This window comes from Malaclemys terrapin, chromosome 24 (assembly GCF_027887155.1).
Source record: "Malaclemys terrapin pileata isolate rMalTer1 chromosome 24, rMalTer1.hap1, whole genome shotgun sequence".
Lineage (NCBI taxonomy): Eukaryota > Metazoa > Chordata > Testudines > Emydidae > Malaclemys > Malaclemys terrapin.
The window spans coordinates 17,820,461-17,834,981 of NC_071528.1; the positions used below are offsets into that span (position 1 = coordinate 17,820,461).

At 44.1% G+C, this 14,521-nt stretch overlaps 1 long non-coding RNA gene across 1 annotated transcript in view; it reads left to right on the plus strand.

Moving 5' to 3' along the window:
* LOC128828655 (uncharacterized) overlaps positions 1 to 4,005 on the plus strand; it is a 38,447-nt gene extending 34,442 nt beyond the window's left edge. Inside the window, exon 3 of the long non-coding RNA XR_008443219.1 lies at positions 3,052 to 4,005. This is a non-coding gene — a long non-coding RNA (uncharacterized LOC128828655). The remainder of the gene's footprint in view (positions 1 to 3,051) is intronic.
* Positions 4,006 to 14,521: the final 10,516 nt, after the last annotated feature.

The following is a 14,521-nucleotide window of genomic DNA, read 5'->3' on the forward strand; positions in this document are numbered from 1 at the left end:
AATGTTTCCATTTTTAACCTTCTGACATAAGCAAAAGTGTTGACATATGAACACATATGCTTGAAACAAAGCTCATTAACAGCTCTGGTTTGTAGAGCAGTTAAACAGTCCACAGGGCTATGGGAAATAGTCTGGCTTCCCATACATAGCAAGCAAGCAGAATAACATCTGGAGGAAGTGGAAGGATCCTTATGGATTTAGAAACTGAAAAATGTTCATGCGCAGAAAATTTGAGACAATGACTAAACATGCAAGAGAAAAACATGTATCTTGTGGGAAACAGATATCCTATGTTTGATATGTTGTGAAATGCATAACAAAATTATAGGTATAAAAATCATAAACCCTTGGAGTCCCAAATTTTGCTTTCAGTTAGCCTGGTACAATTCCTATAAATAATCTTGCAATAGATGTTTCATATATGTAACAGAAGGCAGATTGGTACCCAAGATGGGGATGTTAATAGGCTTTCATTTTGCACCTACCTGCCATTTCGGTCTTTGAAAATTCTCCCCCTAAATGTTTGGGGGAATAATATCTATTTTCTAATTCATTTGGGAGATGATGCTATAAAGTTGAAATGTCACAAGTATTTTGTCAATTAATCTGATTCCATTCATAAACTATTATCTTGTAATATGATTGAGGGAAAGTTTGTTTTAGTTTTTACATTTTATGTATATTAATAAAGTGTGTTTTCCAGAGATGCTTTTTGCCCAATGGTAACATCTAATGTTCAGGAGACAAAAGCATATTTGGGTCCATTTTTGTCATACAGGAGGGGTTCTCAAACTCTCCCACAGGCAGGGACTACGTCTAAATAAATTATCTCATGCTCTTTGTTTTCATGACCATCTGGACTATCACAGAAATGAAAGGCTGGAAGGGACGTTGAGAGACCATCAAGTCGAACCCCCTGCCTGCACTGAGATTGGCCCAAGTAAACCAGAACATCCCTGGCAGGTGTTTGTCCAACCTGTTCATAAAAACCTCCAGTGAAGGGGATTCCACAACCTCCCTTGGAAGCTTATTCCAGAGCTTAACTACCCTCATAGTTAGAAAGTTTTCCCTAATATCTAACCTAAATCTCTCTTCCTTCCTGCAGATTAAGCCTATTACTACTTGTCCCACTTTTAGTGGACATGGAGAACAGCAGATCACCATCCACTTGATAACTCTTCAGATATGTTAAGGGCTGTTATCAGTTCCCACCTCAGTCGTCTCTTCTCAAAACTAAAAATACCTAGTTTTTTAACCTTTTTTCATTTTTGATGCTCTCCTCTCGACTCTTTCCAATTTGTACACATCTTTCTTAGAGTGCAGTACCTAGAATTGGAAACAGTGCTCCAGCTGAGGCCTCCCAGGCCTAGTAGATCGGGACACTTACCTCCCATGCCTTACATACAACATTCCTCAAAAAGAACAGGAGTACTTGTGGCACCTTAGAGACTAACAAATTTATTAGAGCATAAGCTTTCGTGGACTACAGCCCACTTCTCTAATAAATTTGTTACTCTCTAAGGTGCCACAAGTACTCCTGTTCTTTTTGCGGATACAGACTAACACGGCTGCTACTCTGAAACAATACAACATTCCTGTTAATATACCCCGGAATATTAGCCTTTTTACCCACTTCATCACATTGATTCATGTTTAATTTGAGATCCATTATGACCCCCAGAGCTTTTTCAGAGGTACTGTTGTCTAACCAGTTATTCCTCATTTTGTAGCTGTACATTTGATTTTTCCTAAGTGAAGTATTTTGCACTTGTTTTTATTACATTTCATCTTGTTGAATTCAGCACTCTCCACTTCATTATCCAAGTCATTGATGAAAATATTGAATATGGCCCCTGCTATTCAAGAAAAAATATTATTAAAGTATTTAATGGGTATTTAATGGGTCTTTAATGTTAGGTGGCAGCCAGAAACAAGGAGCCAGTATTATGTGACCAGCCAACACGCTGCAGATCACAAGTAAACCCTTTGTGAACCAGTTTGGGAATCCTTGTTAAACCATTTGAGTCACACAAGTTTGTCCCCACTACAGGGGAGCTAAAAAAAAAATAGATTTTATTTTCTGTTAATTTAGACGTTTCACTAAAGGAATTCTCCTTTTGTTAAACAGAATTAAATTGTAATTTGGTAGAAAAATAATCCTCACTGAATAGACACTTCAATGCTCTGGAGAAAAATTTATTCTAATTTGACTGAGTCATGAGCTTAGAAAATTACATACTGTATATACATAACATTTTAAAATAATAGTAATATGTTAAACAGTGCTCCACCAGTGCTCCAGGGTATGGCAAGCTGTGGTAAGGACTGTGACAGATTTACCTGAGTAAAGCGCATAGTGGATGTATGCCGTGAGTGAGACATGTTGTAATAACTGGGTCTATACATTTATCTAAATTGCAAGCTTAACTGCTGAAAAGTGGATAAAGGTTCACAAATTGTTACAATGATCTGTTATATAAAACTATTTAAGAAAAGATGTGGATCAAAGGAGACAAAGACTGAATTAATATAAATAAAAATAGAGTGACCAAATTTCCTGTTTTGGGGGACTTTTTCTTATATAGGTGCCTATTACCCCTCATGCCCTGTCCCATTTTTTCACAGTTGCTATCTGGTCACTCTAAATAAAAAGGGTTTACTGATATCAGTCAAAGACTATGTATTATGAATGGTGAACAAGATGAGCAGAAAGTCAGAAATCAGGTAACCAAAAATTGATGTGTTGGGAATTAGGCCTAATTGGCGGACAAAATAATGGGAGGATGGGCTATTTAGCTTATTGGTCCCTTTTGCGGTCCTTAAAAAGAGACTTGGTGAAAACACAGTGCAGTGCTTTTTACCATCACTGCAGCTGTGGTGGAAGGATTGTTATCATGATACCAGACCATGGTACTACAGTGAGGAGCTTGATCATTATTGCTGCACAAAGGAAGACCCCAGCCTGATACATCTGAGGTCCTCCTTTGTCTTCCCTTCCCTTGTGCATTCCTTTCTGCCTCCTCCATCTTCCTCCTGTCCTCTCTCTCTCAGCTTTTCACTGGATCCTGAAATCAGCTGTATTGCATAGCACCAGTACAATGAGATGAGATGGCCCATCCAGCTCTGCTCACCCTGAGAAGGATGACTGAAGGAGAGGGACCTGACCAGACCAACTAGATAATGTCCCTGTCCGGGGAGAAGAGCCAGTGTCCAGAACAATAGCTTTCATGGCTGACCTGCAAGACCAAAGCATCTGTCCCATGACTGACCAGCCACCCTGTATCCTAAGCTGTATTTTCCCCATCTTTATTATCCTAGTTTTTCTCTCTCTCCTGTGTCTATTTTGTCTAATGCAGGAAAGTGACTATTATTCTAAATTCAAAATTGAATAATAGAACACCAAGGGCTATTTGACTAAATAAGAGATGTTAACTAATTATTCATGTCTCTAGAAAAGACTTTGATAGGTTTTTATTATTTGTTCTTTATCTTATTTTGCTTCTTTCCTTTTGTGTGTTTCAAGTAATACATTTCTAAGTTTTGGTCTGAGTTTTATAGTATATTTGCCAGGGTATTAAGGAGTCTGAGGTCTTTATATATCAAACCCTGGAGCTTTTAAACATTGTTTAATGTTGCACAGTAACTGGGTTTTATTAAAACCTTTAGCCCATATATTACAACTAAATTAATAAGATCTACCTCATTCACTACACAGTAACTAAGGTACAGTAAGGGGTAACACAAAGTAAGCAGTATGTCCTAGTGAGGTGTAAATATATTCATTGGGGAGCATTTAGATAAATCTGATAGAAAAATGAACTGATATTACTATAAAATAAGCTCCAAAATAGTTCTTGAAGAGTTCCTCAGACTTTTTACTTCTTGTTATCATTAAATGTAGAACTGGTTGCATAACTTATTGCAAATAATGATTGTTGTACATTTTTGACATCTCTGCAGTGACTAAATTATAATTTTTTATTATAATTAAAAGAAATTTCTCCATTCTGTGCACATTTGATTACATTCTGTCCCCTGTACCAGATGCTGTCCTACTGTTATACAGTTCTAATAATTGCAAGAGATAGTGACTAATTGGATGACGTGAAACAGACATAGAGAAGCAGCATGGGAAGCAGAGTCAGCACTTCTCTCAGATTGGAAATTGGATCTATCCCACAGGAAAAGGCAATATCCTGATCCAAAGCCTTGTACAGTAAAAACTGGTCCGATGCAGTACTAACATCAAGGGAATTATGTCAGATAAAACTGGATCCCAAAGCAGAGAGCCTAAAATATAACCATAGGAGCTGGAAGCTACCACATGAAAACTCTTATTAACTACACTTACATTGAATTGGAGAGTACGACAAGAACAATATGGATTGCAGAAGTGTGTTTTTTGCTCTGTAGAATCTCTCAATGTTTAAATTATTTTTGATATTTTCATCTCTTAATGCTTTGGACAAGATAGACATGAAAAATATATATGAGCAAAGTTATGATAATCTTAAATTATGCAAAATTGTTTTGAGTCTGAAGTATTTTTGAAGCTAGTGAAATACTCAGACCCAGTCTGAAATTGTTCACAGATTATATATTTCTTAGGGCAGTCGATTAATCGCAGTTAACTCATGCGGTTAACTCAAAAAAATTAATCATGATTAAAAACATTAATTGCAATTAATCGCAGTTTTAATTGCACTGTTAAACGAGACTACCAACCAATATTTATTAAATATTTTGGATGTTTTTCTACATTTTCATATATATCTTGTATTCTGTGTTGTAATTGAAATCAAAGTGTATATTTTGATTACAAATATTTTCACTATAAAAATGATAGAAGAAATAGTATTTTTCAATTCACCTCTTACAAGTACTGTAGTGCAATCTTTGTCCTGAAAGTGCAACTTATAAATGTAGATTTTTTTTTGTTACATAACTACACTCAAAAACAAAACAATGTAAAACTTCAGAGGCTACAAGTCCACTCAACCTACTTCTTGTTCAGCCAATCACTCAGACAAACAAGTTTGTTTACATTTACGGAAGATAATGCTGCCCTCTTCTTCTTTACAGTGTCACCAGAAAGTGAGAGCAGGTATTTGTATGGCACTTTTGTAGCCAGCATTGCAAGGTATTTACGTGCCAGATATGCTAAACATTCATATGCCCCTTCATGCTTCGGCCACCATTCCAGAGGACATGCTTTCATGCTGATGACACTCGTTAAAAAAATAATGCATTAATTAAATTTGTGACTGAACTCCTTGGGGGAAAATTGTACATCGCCTGCTCTGTTTTACCCATTTTCTGCCATATATTTCATGTTACAGCAGTCTCGGATGATGACCCAGTACATGTTGTTGTTTGTTTTAAGAACACTTTCACTGCAGCTTTGACAAAACGCAAAGAAGGTACTAATGTGAGATTTGTAAAGATAGCTACAGCACTCAACCCAAGATTTAAGAATCTGAAGTGCCTTCCAAAATCTGAGAGGGACGAGGTAGGAAGCATGCTTTCAGAAGTCTTAAAAGATCAACACTCCAATGTGGAAACTACAGAACCCAAACCACCAAAAAAGAAAATCAACCTTCTGCTGGTGGCATTTGACTCATGATGATGAAAATTAACATGCATCGGTCCGCACTGCTTTGGATGGCTTTCGAGCAGAACACGTCATCAGCATGGATGCACGTCCCCTGGAATGGTAGTTGAAGCATGCGCATCTGGCATGTAAATATCTTGCAACACCAGCTACAACAGTGCCATGAGAACGCCTGTTCACACTTTCAGGTGACATTGTAAACAAGAAGCAGGCAGCATTATCTCCTGCAAATGTAAACAACTTTGTTTGTCTGAGCGATTGGCTGAACAAGAAGTAGGACTGAGCGGACTTGCAAGCTCTAAAATTTTACATTGTTTTATTTTTGAATGCAGTATTTTTGTAAATAATTCTATATGTGTAAGTTCAACTTTCATGATAAAGAGATTGCATTACAATACTTGTATTAGGTAAATTGAAAAATACTATTTCTTTTGTCTTTTTACAGTGCAAACACTTGTAATAAAAAATAAAGTGAGCACTGTACACTTTGTATTCTGTGTTGTATTTTAAATCTATATTTGAAAATGTAGAAAACATCCACAAATATTTAAATAAATGGTATTCTATTATTAACAGTGTGATTAATCATGATTAATTTTTTAATCACTTGACAGCCCTAATATTTCTCCTTTTACTAAAAAATAAATATGCTGCTTCTTTGAGTGCTTGCTCAGTTCCATTGTCGATTCCATTCTAGGTATGCGCACACCCACGTGCGAGGTCATTAGAGATTTTTGTCTTAGTAGTATGCATAGGGCTGGCTGTGGTGCCCTCTTGAGCGCCGTGCTCATGCGCCGGTATATCGGGTGCTGCTGGCCCTATGCCCTCCCAGTTCCTTCTTACCGGCCATGGTGGTTAGTCGGAGTGCCTTCCCTTGCTTGGCAAGGGCTAGTGGATTTTTGTCGTGGACTTCATGCCTTAAGGCCTTGTATATAGTTGTTCTATAGTAATTAGTGTTATGTACCCATTAAGTGTTTAGTTGTTAATAGTTAGGGTCCCAGCGGGGACTTTGCCCCCGGCGGGGCATGTCCCGGTCTCTGGGATTCAAGCCATGTGCAGACTGTAAGAGGCCTATGCCTGTTAGTGATCCCCACGGCAGCAGTCTCAAGTGCTCCCCAAGGATAACGATAGGCATTTCAACATCCCCAATGGTTATTTTCTGGTCCGGGAAGAAAGTCTCTTCCTCTAGCTTTTGAAACAGACCAGAGTTCCTGAAGACGGGAGCATCATGTACCTTTCCTGGCCATCCCCCGTTGATGTTAGTGAAACGTCCCTTGTGATCCACCAGGGCTTGCAGCAGCATTGAAAAGTACCCCTTGTGGTTTATGTACTCGGTGGCTTGGTGCTCCGGTGACAAGATAGGGATATAGGTTCCGTCTATTGCCCACCACAGTTTGGGAATCCCATTGCAGCAAAGCCATCCACTATGACCTGCACGTTTCCCAGAGTCACTACCCTTGATATCAGCAGGTCTTTGATTGCGTTGGCTACTTGGATCACAGCAACCCCCACAGTAGATTTGCTCACTCCAAATTGATTCCCGACTGACCGGTAGCTGTCTGGCGTTGCAAGCTTCCACAGGGCTATCGCCACTCGCTTCTCAACTGTGAGGGCTGCTCTCATCCTGGTATTCTGGCGCTTCAGGGCAGGAGAAAGCAAGTCACAAAGTTCCATGAAAGTGCCCTTACGCATGCGAAAGTTTCGCAACCACTGGGAATCGTCCCACACCTGCAACACCATGCGGTCCCACCAGTCTGTGCTTGTTTCCCGGGGCCAGAATCGGCATTCCACAGCATGAACCTGCCCCAGTAACACCATGATTTGCACATTGCTGGGGCCTGTACTTTATGAGAGGTCTATGTCCCTGTCAATTTCCTCATCACTCTCGTCGCCTCGCTGTAATCGCCTCCTCGCCTGGTTTTGCTTTGGCATGTTCTGGCTCTGCATATACTCCAGGACAATGCACGTGGTGTTCATAGTGCTCATAATTGCTGCGATGATCTGAGCGGGCTCCATGATCGCAGTGCTATGGCATCTGTGCTGAAAAAAGGCGCGAAACTATTGTCTGACGGAGGGAGGGAGGGGCGAGTGACGACATGGCTTACAGGTACAGGGAATTAAAATCAACAAAGGTGGCTGTGCATCAGGGAGAAACACAAACAACTGTCACACAGAATGGCCCCCCCAAAGATTGAACTCAAAACCCTGGGTTTAGCAGGCCGTTGATTTCACGGAGGGAGGAGGAAGCAAATGAATACAGAACAAATCTGGTCCATCTATTTTTTACATCTTAAGCTAGCAGCAGACAGTGCAGCATGACTGATAGCCATTGGCATCTTCTGGGTGCTTGGCAGAAGATACTGTACTATGACTGCTAGCCATCATCATCAAGACAGTTCAATAGGACTGCTGGCAGGCCTCAGTCTCCAGGAGACAAAACATGTCTTGCCAGGTGCCTCTGACCGAACTCACTGAGGAGTACGACGACGACGGTTACCAGTCGTAATACACCATCCACTGCCAAAAGGCAAGGAGCTGCTGCTGTGTAGCAATGCAGCTCCACATCTGCCAGCACCCAGATCGCCGATGAATGCTACCAGTCATACTGCACCGTCTACTGCCAAAAAGGCAATTAACTGCTGCTGTGTGTAACCCTTCTGCCCATCTAACTTGGCAGCAACAAGGGCCGGGTTCTGTATCTAGGGGTTCCGTTTCAATAACGCAATGCAAAACCGGCTCGAGCCCCCAGCCAGTGACCTGGGACAATTACATACCACCCCCTGGGCGCCTCTAGGAGGCAATACTTCCCCTCTCGCAAGCACGGAGTCCGAGTGTAACAGAAAATGTTTAATAACATGAGGTAAACGACATCAACATTAAATTGGAAAAACAACACAAACAGGCGTCATGAGCAAAAACCCACCCCAGCAAATTGGGCTGTGTCCTTTCTCTTTGGTTCTTGAAACCAGCAACCCAAGAATCACCAAAGTCCCAAAAGTCCAACAACCCCAAAGTCTCTTGGGTCCAGCAACCCAAGGATCACCAAAGTCCCAAAAGTCCAACAACCCCCCAAAGTCTCTGTCCCTGGTCAGTGCAGCCCCAGAGTTCAAGCGGTGGGGGGGGGAGGCACGCAGGGTGTTAAGGGGCACCTTACGTGATCCGAGGCCGACTGGCTGCCTCTCCGTGGGGTTCCGCCGCAGCCTTCTCCGCGAGCTGTCCCGTGAGCCGCTCCCGCCGTCCACGAACTGCTCTGGCAGCTGCTCCGCTCTGCTCATCGACCTGTGAGCCGGTCAGCTCTGCTCCACTTCAGCTGTTCCTTGGGCCGCTCCCACAAGGCTCCGCTCTGCTCTGCTCTGCTCACTGCTTCTCCAACCACTCCGCTCAGCTCCGCTCCAACCGTCCCCATGAGGCTCCACTCGGCTAGCTGCTCCGCCAGCCGCTTAGCAATATAACTTCAGGCTCCCCCACTAGTTAACACAGTCTCAGTGATCTCAGCTCTTAATAACTTTAGCGCTTTTGTGATTTCAGCTCATAGTAGGGGAGCCCCAGTGCTAATGCACCATTGGCCCAAAGTGAATTCAGCTCAGCAGCCTGTAACTAGACTCCTAATGGAATCAAAGTTAGCTCTGACATTCAACAGTGGAGAGAGGAGATAGTACAATTGGTGTTTCAAACCCTCAAAGAGGGCCCATACCATCAGATATAAATACCTGTCCCCCTCCTCTCTCAATTCACTGGGTTTTGTAACCCATGCCCCTTGTCAAGCAAGTGCTATTTAGGTAATGGTGAAGGACTCACTCAGTCCTTCTGTCATACAACAGTTCCACTGGCCTTGATTCACAGAATCAGGGTAACAAAACTTTATTCTTCCTGCCCCAATAATAGAGAAACTGGGGATCCCACACCAGCCAAAGTAACCACTTTGAGTTGCTGGTGTTTCATGCCAGGCGAGTGGGTGTGCCTATGCAAACCAGATCAGCCCCTGGAGTTCTTTTCCACACTCGCCATAATTCACCACCAGATGTCAGGGTAGAGCTTATCCTGACTCTGCTTACATGTGTAACAATGCAGTACCACGTCTGCGGGCACCCAGATGACATATGGTGATGGTGAGCTGAGCTGAGCGGGCTCCATGCTTGCCGTGGTATGTTGTCTGCACAGGTAACCCAGGTAAAAAGGCACAAATCGATTGTCTGCCGTTGCTCTGATGGAGGGGGAGGGGCCTGACGATATGTACCCAGAACCCCCTGTGACACTGTTTTTGCATCATCAAGCATTGGGATCTCAACCCAGAATTCCAATGGGCGGCGGAGACTGCGGGAACTGTGGGATAGCTACCCACAGTGCAACGCTCCGGAAGTTGACGCTAGCCTCGATACTGTGGACGCAGTCTGCCGACTTAATGCACTTAGAGCATTTTATGTGGGGGACACACACAATCGACTGTATAAAACCGATTTCTATAAAACCGGCTTCTATAAATTCGACCTAATTTCGTAGTGTAGACATACCCTAAGGGTCTTCAGTAAAGAAGGCTACGCATTCTGCACTAGCTGTGATTGAGGGATGCAGAAACTAGGGTTTTGTTAGTGCAATATGGTGTATGTGCAACACTTAACCAGCACTGTCTGCACTTACCGAGGTGTACCATGGTATCCTCTATCAGCACCTGAAGGAGGCAAAAGACCATCAATAAATCCCCTGCTACTTCCAGCAACAGAGCAAGGGGCCACCCCATTGCAACAAGTCCCTGAAATACTGCACGGAGTAGGCCCTGGAGGAGGCTGGGATTGTGTGAATAGAGCCTCTTGTGCTGGTGAAGACACATTACAGCAGCCCCAGGCAGAGCGTAGTTTATCAAGGCTATATGCCCATAACTCTAGCTTTAAAACTCCAGAGCATGTGGAAGGTGGGGCCCTGACTTAGTTGACAGAGATGAGAATCTGGGAGTTGTAGTTTGAAAATCCCAAGGGAATCACGGGAGCTTAGTTGCAAGACCTGCCTCACTTCTTCCACCACCCCCTGCCCCAAATCAAAAGAGATGTAGATTCTTTCCCTCTCATGAGCCTCTGCACACCTCCCCCATCCCCACTGGCCAAGGGGATCCTGGGACCTGAAGTTTCAAAGCATATTCCCCCCCACCCACCCACCCAGGAGTGCCGCCAGCTTTTCTGATGCCCTAGGCGGCGGAAGGTCCCGCCCCGAATGCCGCCCCTCCCCACAGAGGCGGTGGAAGGTCCCACTGCCGAAATACCGCCGTGGTCGCCGCCCCCCCCCCCCAAATCGCGGCGACTGCCTAGGTCGCCTAATGGGGTGCGCCGGCCCTGCCCCCGCCCCCCCAAAACCAAAACACTTCCCAGGGGATCAGGAGCTATGGTCTGGGATTTAGGTAACATTCAACCTCCTAGAACCTCAGGTGAGATCACCTGTGTAAATTATTTCCAGTCACTGTTCCCCGTGGGATGCTGTTAGCGTACTGGGGCAAGTAGCTTCCAGTCACTGTTTCTGGTCAGACACTATTACAGTGAGTACCAGGACAAATAACTTCCTATTAGTGGTTCTAGTTCAGGGGTCGGCAACCTTTCAGAAGTGGTCTGCCGAGTCTTCATTTATTCACTCTAATTTAAGGTTTCGCGTGCCAGTAATACATTTTAACATTTTTATATAAGTCTATAATATATAACTAAACTATTGTTGTATGTAAAGTAAATAAGGTTTTTAAAATTTCTAAGAAGCGTTATTTAAAATTTCTAAGAAGCGTCATTTAAAATTAAATTAAAATGCAGAGCCCCCTGGATCGGTGGCCAGGACCCGGGCAGTGTGAGTGCCACTGAAAATCAGCTCATGTGCCGCCTTTGGCATGCGTGCCATAGGTTGCCTCCCCCTGTTCTAGTTGAATACCATTAGAGCTTTTACTAGAGTAACTTAACTTCTGCTCGCTGTTTCCCAGTCCGTAGGTCAGTAGGAAGGGAAGTGGGGATTGCAGTGACAGGCTGTGCCCTGAGTGGGTGGTGCTGCTATTAGGCAAAGATCGTAGGAGGAGGTGACGCCCGCACTGGCACTGGGAGACACTGATTTCACAGTGAGAGGGTGAAGACAAAAGATTAATATGGTCTTGCCTGCCATGCTCTGACGGGCCCTGTTGCATCATGGGCATTGTAGTCCCATTCTTCTGTGTTCCAGTCCCCACCCTGTTGTGCCTTGTGACCTTCCTGGTGATCTCCAGTGGGGGCATTGGGTTATTTTGGGTTTTGCAGATTCCAGCCCAGAGTCACTCCCTGGAGTGTTGCCTTAGCCCCCGACCCCAGCTGCAGCCTGCCTCTCCTCTCCCCAGGTACCCATGTGAACATCTCGCTTTAACGCCGGTCCTGGGCCTGGAAACATCCAGTGACTGCATGTGTTCGCAGGAGCAGGGCCAAACTCTTTATGGGTCCAGGTGTAAAGGTCAGATTTCTTCCTTTATAAATCAAGGTTCTTTGAATTGCTGAACAGAAGGTCTGCAGCAGAAACAAATTTTCCAGTAAATGCTAATTAATATATGATGCTTCTAACTGCACCAAGACAAGTAGCCTTCAAAGGTGTTTGTGAAACTGGGGGTCATGTGTTAGCATAATCAGAGTAGCTTGATTAGCTCCTAGGCAGGTCTTTCCATTCACAGATTCAAAGGAAGGAGTGTGTCTTCGGGTAGTGAGTCTGTGGGTGCTCCAGGGCCCAAACACCAATGGAAAAAAAATAGTGGGTGCTCAGCACCCACTAGCCACAGCTGTTCGGCGGCTGGGGGAAGCGCTTGGGGGAGGGTGGAGAGCAGTGGGTGGCAGGCAGCAGTGGCCTCGGGGGAGGGGTTGGGGCGGGACGAGATGGAGTGAGGGTGTGGCCTTGGGAGCCGGGGCCAGGAAGAGGCGGAGGGAGGGCCTTGGGGAGGAGTGGGGGTGAAGCACCCCAGGGAAAAATAATGCTTAGTGCCTATGACAGGTGGGGAAAACAAGCAGAGGATTTTTTCCGACAGCCACTTGCTAGTAGGTGGTGTGTGTGATGGAGACTTTATGGCGTGCACAGCAATTTCATTGCCTCACTGGCTTTGATTTTTTTATTTCAGTAATTTTTATCCCTATGGTATGGCTTATAAATGCTACATAACATCAGATCACTTATTTTGTAGTAAATATATATAAAGCAGCCAAAAAATCCTCATGAATCAGGATAATAATATGGAAACTAACACTTGACATTAAAATGAAGAGATTGGGTTTATTGGTAAATATTCACACCGCTCAATAATAAAAACTTTCAGGGAAGCTTCAAATTATTAATAAAATGCTTATAAAATACCTTTCAAACTAAACTTGTTTTCAAGCAATAGCCAGAGGTCTCTGTTTATGCATTTCAAACAATAATTACCTTATATTTAACTGATGCCCAATGTGAGGTTTTAAAATGGCTCTTTGAATTAAAAAGCAGTCTCCCATGCTCCAGGCAGGATCTATCTGCTCTGGGAGAGGCTCTGTGTGCCCCCCATGTCACCCAGGGGAGGGTCCATGTCACCTGTCATGTTCAGAGGCATGCAGCCTCCTCCCTGCACCTCCTCCCCTTGGTCTCCCATGGCCTAAGCAAGATCTATCTGCCTATGTCCATGGTCCCTGCCATACTGGAAAGGATCCATATGGCCTACTAGGCTCAGGGAGCCATTCCTCCCACCCTCCATCTTCATAGAGAGTTTGGGGAGATGTTATTGCTGTAACTGGGTCACAGTGTGAGTGGCCAGTCGCTTGTCTATGGGGCTGTGAGGTCTGGGACCAACAAAGGTGGACTCCTGGTCATAACTTCGGGCTCAGAAGAAGTGGGGCTGGGACTAGAGATTCCTAGACCTGCACTATCACCCCACAGCTGCCTTACTGCAGCACCCAAAATCCTCGCTCAGGGTCCAGTTCTCATTGTGCTCGTCACTGCACGGACAATCAGAGAGACAGAGGGATGCATATGGAGCTAGATGAATGTGTAAGGCATGCGGATGGGTGGAGGGGTGTATATGGCATGCAGTGGGACGCATGGAGGGCTGAAGGGTTGGACAGATGGCTGAAGGGATGGATGGTGACGTCACAGTTGTAGATAAATCTCTGATAATTTTCATATAACTTTACATTGTGCCTCTTCATATAACCTTGTGGTGGGTCTACCCACGTGTGACCTCTGTTTTCATGGGACTTTGTATCAAAGCCTCATTTAGAAACTTTGCATTGCCCTTGGTATAATATTATAGCCCCTAAGGATAAAATAAAATAGAAGAAAAATTTCTTTTTGCTAGCAGTAGAACAAGAGCTCTCCCCCCCCCCACTCTTAATCAATTGCCCTGTTGAATGAATGAGGTGTGGATGAGCAAGGCATGGAAGGCAGCACCTCCAGACAGCCTCAACTGTTGGAGAGGGGCTGGGAGCCAGACCCAATAAAACGTGTCAAGTGGGCTCATTAAAAACAAGCAGACATACCGACGGCCTCGGGGGTTAGAAGCAAGCACCTTCTTTTGGAAACACCCTCTTTGCAGCATTGGGACAACACTCAAAAGAAAGCAGCACAAAGGACCAATGGGGACAGACACAGAGTTTGAATCTGGTATAGAATTGCATAAGAGGAAAGCTGCTATAAAAGTGAGGTGTCTTGCAGAGGACCCCGGGTCTCGTCTTGTCAACATGGGAGCATCGATCCGGATCGGCAAAAGCCCAGCTCCACCCCCTCCCCCATCTAACTCACCTGGCCAGTGAAGTTAAGGGGAGCAACTAATTGGTAACAACAAGACGGAGTGTGTTTGTTTGTGTGTGTGTGTGAGTGTAAGTGTAATATATTATATGCATATGATACAGTGTTAAGGAATACATGTATTACTAATAAAAGTGGCGTTTTGTCTTATTCCCCCTG